The sequence below is a fragment of the Mus caroli genome, unplaced genomic scaffold (genome assembly GCF_978045245.1).
Source record: "Mus caroli unplaced genomic scaffold, Mus_caroli_1 scaffold_10, whole genome shotgun sequence".
Taxonomy (NCBI): Eukaryota; Metazoa; Chordata; class Mammalia; order Rodentia; family Muridae; genus Mus; species Mus caroli.
The window spans coordinates 106433397-106442692 of NW_028227265.1; the positions used below are offsets into that span (position 1 = coordinate 106433397).

Below are 9296 nucleotides of genomic sequence, written 5' to 3' on the forward strand. Positions count from 1 at the left end.
CCACAACTGAATAAGTGGTAAATAAATGTACCCTCTACTTCCGACCTGCCGTGAGAATGTGGCCCAAGTCCTCATGCCTACAAAAGTGAAAAGAGACAACAGATAAAGCCTGTACCAGACTGCATCATAGACAGGCAAGGAGAGTCTCCACCTGTGGGCCCACTGTGTGCATGATGGGTTCATCCTACTCTAACACCCTCGCCTTACCTTCTGGACTGTCCAAAACTTCAGTACTGTTTGGTGGCATGACCTAAATGGTTCCCTTTTCCAAAGAAGCCAGTTCCACCACAGGATTGCTGCTGCCGTGTGGTGTGTGGGAATCATTCCACTTGCTAGGTTTTGGTTTAACTCACAAATATGGAGATTATAGTAGATTTTTCACTTGTTGAAAATTGCAGTAAATCAAAGAAGGCAATATCTTAAAAGTGCTAAATATGAAACTTTAATCATATTTTCAAATACCTGGAACAACCAATAATTATTGCAGACACCGTAGACTAATGAGTCTTGGAGCTGATGGCGATCTGTACTTTCTGGAAGTATTTGTCCCTAGCAAATGGTTATTTAGCTTGAAGCCCACCTTTTGCTCTAGGCTAACGTTTACTCCTCATCATACTCAATGCAACCTGTCTCAGGGCTGCTGCAATCTTCATGTCTTGGATTGAACACAAATCTACCCTGTTGTACTTTCCCCTCATTAATTCTGTCTTAGGCCCAACAGAGAATCTTCTGTTTTCACAAGATACCCACACTTGAATTTCTGAAGAAAAATTCTTTATGACTTGTTCTCAGTCCTGCCCTTCCCCCATAACCTTGTGTCTGTTTTCAGCATGGTCCATCTTCAAGAGCAGTACCAAGGAAGCAAAGAGGCCCCGGGAATGGTCTAACAGGGAAAAGCAGGCCCTACCACAGTATAACCTCGGTTGTAATCTTTATTCTCATCCCAGAATGGAAAATGGTGAAGATAACTTCTGAGTACGGGGGAAGAAATGCATGAAACAGAACATGAGAACTGTCTAATAGTAAGTGAAAACGTACGTCTTTAAGCCAAGTTCCTGTAAGTGGCTGTGCTTTAGGATTATCATCTTCTCTGCTATTTTTAATAAAGAAGCGCATGAAGATAGATTCATGCACGGTGACCTGCTTAATAAGAATCTCTGCGCGCCCTGCACACTCCTTCCTCATCCTACGGCCAACTGCGGGAATCAGGCACCGTGAAAGGATATTCAGGTGCAGGCTGGACTAAGCAGAGCGAGTGGGAGTCTGTGTCTCAGGAAAACAGCTGTGCGGCAGAAATAGCTTTAAAGGCAGAACACAAAATGTGTAGACTACCAAAAAAATCTCAAAAGAAGAGAAAATATGGCTTTTCCCATCATCTTATGTAAGAATATTGATTTAAGCAAGTCTGCGTGCAATGGAACAGGCAATGAAGACCCTTGTGGGTCTGAGGCATGAGTGAAATACCTGAATACGATAAGTGCTAGTGGGTGGCCATTGCTGGCCAAGCACCAGGCTGGCCTGGGTGAAGAATGCCTTCTGTGCAGGTCGCTCTAGACAAGGAGAAGATCCCATTTGTGACTCAAAGACTGGAATTCTTGAGATGGAAAGCTACCATCTGGTCCCCTCCTCTGGCTTATCTGAAGAGCTCTCAACTTCCCTGTCCTTCAGAACATAACAGGTAGGAAGAGAAAGAGAAAAAACAGAACAGACTCCCCTTCTTAGCCTTGTCCACTATGCCAACTGGCCATGTCTCCTATAGCCATTGGGAGAGCAACAGAGCCATAGAGTCCTCCATAGGTAGAGCTACAGTGTGAGGACTTCCCATCTGGAATGCATAAGGTCCTTGGGCATTCTGAGTAAAAATACAAGCATAATAGGATGGAAGAGTCTAATTTCTTCTAACTGAAAAAAAAAAAAGTTTAATCTTTGCTGCTCAGCCAAGAGCACATATCAAAGGCACATCACAAAGCCATCACCAGGGACTCGAGTGACCTAAATTATTTTCAACATTCACCAGAATGGTGCCATCCCCAGGAGACCCAGAGCAGAGGAGCAGGCCATATGTGGATCTGGTCAGATGACTTTGCTGTGCTAGGTTTATTCTAGGAGAACCAGGTATATGAAATTGACAGTAGAAGAGTGGAAGAGTTGAATGCAGAACTGAGCAATACATGTATATTCAAATTTCATATGAATTCAAAATTCAAATACATGAAATTTGAAAAGCAAGAGCTGATGTGTGGGGTGTGTGTGTGTGTGTGTGTGTGTGTCCCAGCAGCCCCTCACTGTATATCCCTGGCTGGCCCAGAACTGTCTATGTAGACCAGATTCCCTTAAATGCACAGAGCATCTCTACCTCCCAGGTACCAGAATTAAAGGCATGTGCCACTATATAATAGTCACTGTGACACTACTGTGTGTGGAGCAGAGCAATGACAATGACAGTAGGAACAATCTTTGGTTCCAAATCCTCAAGGGGCAAGATAATGAGAAATACTGTGTGCGTGCATACACACACACACACACACTCACACATGCTCCAGTCCCTCAGACAAAGAACTGAAAAAAAATTGGTAAAAAGTGCTAGCTTGCTTGAGATGACAAGATAGATTATCAGGGAACTCTCCAAGGAGGTTGGATGAAGACTGAATGATGGATAAGATAAGGATAGAGAGAAACACATCCAAACTCTAAATTGGTTTTTTCTCCTGGCGCGTGCACACACACACACAAACACACACAAGACCTGCTTATCAAAGGGCATAAGAATGGATGTGAGGGATTAGCTGTGGACATCACAGAGTAAAATGGAAGCAAAGAGAGCTAAAAGATGGATGGAGGAGACCCAGAGGGATGAGGAGACTGTCAGGAGAACCTGACAACAGTCAAGTTCTCAGTGTATCTCAGGGGGCCCAGAGAGGCCTTTCCAGAGCTCTTGGATGCAGCTTTCTTCTGGCCTTCTTAACAGCAGGCTGAAACCATCATGGGCTCCACAAGAAGGACTAATACTGTTCTTTCCTCTCCATGAGTGACAGTGTGAAAATCAAGATGACTCAAGAGACCTTGAGAACCCCGTGAGGCTCCTGGGAGGAACAAGCCATTAGCTCCCACTCCAGTTTCGTGGCTCACCAGCCAGGGTGTCCAGCCAGCTCAATGCTTTCTGTGCTCTGGTCTCTCCATCTGTGTAAAGGGGAGGGGATGAGTCTCACCGGGATGCTGTAAGGATCAGTAGTAGGGTTGGTCAAACATCAGACCAGAGTGGCAGATGGCAGACCCTTAAGAAGTCAATATCCCGATCGTTGTTAGCAGTGTTACCAATTCTGAGGTGGTGCTTTTGGGTTAATACTGTAAATATTTAAGGAGAAAAATAAACAGAACCTTGTTGGCAGCTGAGCAGGGACGAAGACCAACCCGGTGTGCTGAAATCACAGTTCCTTTTGACATTCTATGACCTGGACCATCCTCAGATGACGAAGCACAACTGACAACCCCTCCTGCCAGCTTGGGGCCTGTGAAGACCCCACACTCCAGAAATGTCTACAGTCTATTTTTATCACTGGAAGTGCCAAACCTCACTGGGGGAACTTGATTTGAATTTGTCTCCCCCTCTCCAATGTCTTTTCTTCCCCCCAGAACCTGCTCCCTAGGGGCCACAGGAGGAAGCATACATACTTCAAGGTTTGGCAGCAAGCCATATACACCAGCAATCTTAGCGCACAGCTTATTGCTGTGGCTGATCCAAGATGTCTGAGTAGCCATGCTCCATTGGGAGTGGGGAGCATCAACATCACCCAGCTCTCTGAAGAAAGAAGCCCTGAAGGTCTTCACTGTGTGATCATCACTCTACCATTAGCTATGAGGGCCATCCAGGTGGTTAATAAGACACCTTCCACCTACTTTCTCCTTTCAGTGGCCATTTAAGGCCAGGAATTAAGACTTGTGCCATTCCCAACCTAAGAGCCCCGCAGGTTTGGCTCAGGTCTGCGCTGGACGGTTTGCAGGGGAAGGACACCTGGGTGTTGGCTCTAAATTTACTTTTTATTGATAGTGCAGATGGATCTGAGTGAGACAGTTTGAATTTTTATCAGAGACTCGGGAAACTTAAAAAACATACAGGGTTTGGGTTGGGGACTGGGGAAGGCGGGTATAGGGAGTGAGAAAGAAAGGTGACCGGCCCAGCACACCTTTCAGGGCATTGTTATTTGTTTGCCTGCGATTATGATGAGGGCAAATGCAAGTTTCAGACAAGGCTGGCAGCTGTGAAATTAGGTACATGTTTGCTTGGGCAGCTGTCCCAAATTTTGTATATTAGAACAAAAGTTTCTATGAATTATCACAACTAAAAGTAAATATTGTAAGTGAAGCCCACTTCTATCATGCAGCTTCTGTCATGGGAACTTCGCCTTTAGAAGGTTACTCAAGACAGGAGCTGGGTGGCTTAGGAGGGGGCAAGGAAATGTGCTACGGTGGGCGGCCTTACAGCCTCAGCCATCAGTGTCGAGTTGTTCTTTCCGTGATGGCAGTAGGAAGACCTCACTTTCACAACATGCTCTTCCTGATACTTTGTGTAAAGATGCTTTTCATTAAAGATTCTCTCAGGAGGGATGTAGCTGGGAGCTGGGAGGCAAGGTGCTGGAGTCCTTGCTCTCCAGGGAGCTTAGCTGTGTGACCTTGGGCAAGTCACCTAACCTCTCTGTGCTTCAGTCTCCCTCTTGTAAATGGGAGTAATACCTACCTCACAGGGTTGTTGTGGGGATTAATTAGAGAGGAAGTCTGTAAAGCATTTAAAAGGTTCTTGAAGAAGGCGCTATATAAATATAGTATCTATTAAAGTTGAAAAAAAAGAGCCCTGCAGGTGTCACAGAGGCTGCTCTGTGAACTCTCCAGATCCAGAGAGCCACCATGGCAGCTCCTCTAAGTGCACTCCCAACAGTACATGATCCTTACGAACTCTCCTGCTCTGGAAGTAAAGATTTTGCCTGGGGCTTCCCCCTACACCAGTCCTTCGGAAAGCCTTATTTTCTCTGTGAAAACACTAAGACTTGAGGCTGACTAACTTGCCTGAAGGTTCCTGAGTCTCCAACATGACAGTCAGTGTTCCAGGCCAAGGATGAGTCTTCTGTCCACAGGGGCATCCCCTAGCTGGGCTGCCTTTCTCCACTCTCTGTGTGCAGCTTAGTCTATGCCATGGTCCCTCTGTCCAGGACCAAAAAAAAAAAAGTGTTTGAAAGCCCAGATCAGATGAGTTAAGGGGCCATTTCTGACTTCAGTGCCTAGACTTCCCTTTCTTGGCCTGATCAGAGCTATGACTCGCCACCATCTCATAGATGTTCTGCATCCATGTTTATATCCACAAGATTTCAGATATGGACACATGATAACCTTCAGATCAGGTACCCACTACTGTTTTCAATTTAGCCTGACCCTTTGAGGAACTATAACATTCCATGCCCAAGCCAACCAGGCCTTCTGATCCAGTCTGGCACCCCCACCCCGACCCCCTCTCTCTGCCATATGCCTTTCCTGCTCACCATGAAATAACTATGCTGCTCTCAGCATCTCTAGCCTCTGCTTCCCAGTATTGAACAGAGACCTGAGCTCTTATCTTCTGCAATGATCCCCTAAGAATGCTTTCAAATCAAATGCACCTTCCACATTTTACAATACCACCAAAGCACTTACAAGTTTTTTGTTTTTTTTTCTGTTCTGGTTTATTGGTATTAAAACTATGCTCAGAAGCCAGGCGTGGTGGCACACACCTTTAATCCCAGAACTCGGGGGGCAGAGGCAGACAGATTTCTGAGTTCGAGGCCAGCCTAGTCTACAAAGTGAGTTACAGGACAGCCAGGGCTATACAGAGAAACCCTGTCTCGAAAAACAAAACAAAACAAAAACAAAAACAAAAAACAAAAAACAAAAAACAAAAAAACTATGCTCAGAAAGTTTGGGGGAGGGGGGAGTGCGGGGATGTTGGAATGAGGACTGGCCCATCTTCAACACAAAACAAATAAGCTCTGGATTGTTCTGTTGTCCTTTTTGGCTTCTATTCCCTGACCCCTGATGCTATCTCCCATACTTTCTAGCTATGCCTGTTTTTCACCTCCTCCTCCTCCTCCTTCTTCCAGGTCTCTGTCACTAGAGCCTACTCCACTAGCTTACCTAGCAACCAAGACAAAAAGAATTGGAAGGCAGACCGGATGCTTCAAAATACAAGTCAACGTGCTCCTCTGTAACCCCTCAGGCACCCCAGAGCCTCTGATGATGACTCTGTCCTGTCTCCACTGCATCTCCCTCCAAGCCAAGAGGATGATGCAGTGATGCAGGGCTGGTTGCCGTGGCAGCAGACTAAGCAGGGAAAGGGGGAAAAAAGCCAAAAACATTACTCCAAAAATGAAAGTAGGTTCCGAAATCCTGCCATAGGACAGGGTCTCAAGCAGATATCAGTAGAAGCAGAACACGTAAGGATGCCTGTGCTAGAATTTCAGTCTCATCCTCCTGCCCACGTTTCCCCATAAAAGATCTCCCAATGTGCCTTTGTGTAGGGTGAAGGTCAAAGATATGATCATCTTGAAGAACCTTTGGGAGTCTGTGCTTCTCCAAATTACAGCCATCCTTCTGGCCAGGAGGCCTAATGTTCCAATAAAGGAATTTGGTGGTTCACACCCTCACCAGCCATCAACCAGCTACACCCACAAGTTCTGTTTCCTACCCTGAGCTGAGAGCGCCCCATTTCTACCCCCACACTTTTCCCTTGCTCTGTGTTTGCTCAGCAGGAGCAAAACTGACTCACACCATTTGAGTAATTGCCCCTTAAGGGCACCACTCTCTTCCCTTGTAAGACTAGGCTCAGTGGTTCCTGACTCACAGGCACGTGCCACTGCTGGGTACCCTGGCAATAGAACCACATCTGTCAGCTTCTCTCTTATGTGCCCAGAACCACATCTGTCAGCCTCTCTCCTGTGTGCCCAGCCTGGCCCCAGTGGCATCTGGGAAGAAAGGCAGCATCAGACTGCCAGCTTGCAGGACAGTGGCACTCTGGCCAAACTCTGAGGCAAGCCACAGTGCTTGCAGCAGGTGCCTGGCTCACAGCCACTCCTCCTCTCGGGCTCCTTTCCCTTTGGATGGGCAAATTTGACCCGCAGATCCCGCGTGTGAGATGTCAGCAGAATGGGTGCTGAGCAGTGAGGCCACAGCTTCGGCCTTTCTCTGTAGTTCTTTGTAAGTCCCCCAGGAATCTCATGCCACTCACCAAATGTCATCAACCAAAGTCTCAGACATGTCACAGCCTGGTAGTTTGCCCCTCTACTCGTTACTCAGATTTGATTGGGTATTGTCAACATGCCTGGCACTGCTTGGATTTCAAGGTTAGTGCACTGTTAATGAACTTCTAAGATTCTGATCTCATGAAGAATCAAACATCCACCATACTACCCCTAAGGTTCTGGCCAAGATGATGTCAATACTAGAAGTCTCCCTCCACCTAACGGTAAGACTGGGCTGTAAGCAAGTGCCAGAGGCAAAAAGGTCTAGTAGGGGGGGGGGGAACCTCTGTCTAGGCTTCTAGAAGATACTTACCATCAGTCTGGGGAATGGCCTGATGTGCCCAGTAGTAACAAATCTGTCTATGCCCAGATGATGGGCCTAGCAAGCTAATGAAACTATGATTGCTTCTGCAAGACACTGCTGGATAAACCCCAGTACCTTCATCAGTTGGGTGGACAAAAGGCAGAGATCTTGGGTTTTCAGTTCCTTTTCCATATCAAGTCAGAGTAAAACCAGAGCCGACACCACACAAGGAAGGATAGATGGAAATGATGAGACAGAAGGCTCCTATGCCCAGGAGGACAGCGAAGGTGGGGGAGGGAAAGTGAGAGATCAATGCACAGTCCTGTTTGTCATTCATTAAATCAAACCAATGCCACACACATTTTAGAGAGTCAGACCCTACCCCCCACACCCCACCATTCAATTGAGGAAGCGATGGCACAGTGGTCAAGCACATATGCTGTACCTGGAGAGGGCCATGGGTTGACTTCCTAGCACCCATGCTGGTCAGCTCTCAACCACCTTTAACTCCAGTTCTGAGAGTTTCTGGCATCCATAGTTACCTGTACCCATGTGTGCACACATATACACTTTAAAATATAATAATAATAATAATAATAATAAACCTTAAAGCAAGGCAATAGTTCATTGTGGAGCCATCAATTTCCAAAAGAAGCTGGTGAATGTTCAAGAAGAGTGGATTTCTTTAATTAGCCATAAATAGATAGATAGATAGATAGATAGATAGATAGATAGATAGATAGATAGATAGATAGATAGATAGAAATCCTAGCACTTCTTTTCAACATTGGCTACAAGTCTCTAAACTTACAGTTTATAGATAAGCAGGCATTCCTTTACTGTACATTATTTGCATGATCTGTAAAGACAGGGCTGCCCTGACTTCAATGCAGCAATCATTGGATGGCAGCGCCTGCCTCCAAAGGTGACATAAGGCAGCATTGCCAACCATTGCTTGGCTTTGAACCTGGGTTGCATGGCTACTGCATGGGTAGCTGGTCAGCCAGACATATCTATGTCTGTCTTTCCTTCATGACAGCATGCTAACTTAATGGGACCTTTTTCAAGGAATCCAAACTGCCCGGCCCTGAATTGTCTCACCACCTTCCTTCCAGGCACCAACAAACTGTAGGACCTCTAAAGGGGCCAAAGTGCCACTTGAATTTAAAGTTTAATTAACCATTCACTTTTTAATTATTGGACTAATTAATTCCATCCAGTAACTAAAATATGTCAGGGGTTGGGAGGAAGGCCTGGCTACCCATCAAGAAGTTTTTCAGAGCTCACTGTCTGTTCCATCCATTAAGGAGAACGTCCATTCAAACCTGAGAGTTGGTTTGAGGTCTTGTGACACATCCTGTCTCAGCCCGTGCAGCGAAAATGCTGGTGGCTTAGAGAATTCAACCACCATGGGAATGAGACGGGTAAAGGTTACTGTGTACATCTTGTGCTCATGAATAACCAGTGAGGAGACTGGTGACAGCAAGAGTGTTGGGCTATCTTAAGTGCTGTGGAAGGTGTGGACACGGGATCTTCCATGTAATTTTAACAAGATAGCTTGAAAGCTAAGCATTAGCCTACAAATCCAACAGTCCTACTCACACCATTTTACTGGGAGAAAAAGATCTTGCTTATGTACAATGTAGAGCAGCAGGGGGAAAAGATCTTGCTTGCTTGTTTTATGTACAATGTGGTGCAGGTGAAGAATGAGGATGGCACATTCTTCAAAT

General features: G+C 45.9%; 1 protein-coding gene across 2 annotated transcripts in view; it reads right to left on the reverse strand.

The window, feature by feature from the left end:
- The window catches only part of Zmat4 (zinc finger matrin-type 4), a 393512-nt gene that overhangs the window by 316495 nt on the left and 67721 nt on the right, over nucleotides 1-9296 (reverse strand). The gene's annotated exons all lie outside the window — the stretch shown is intronic.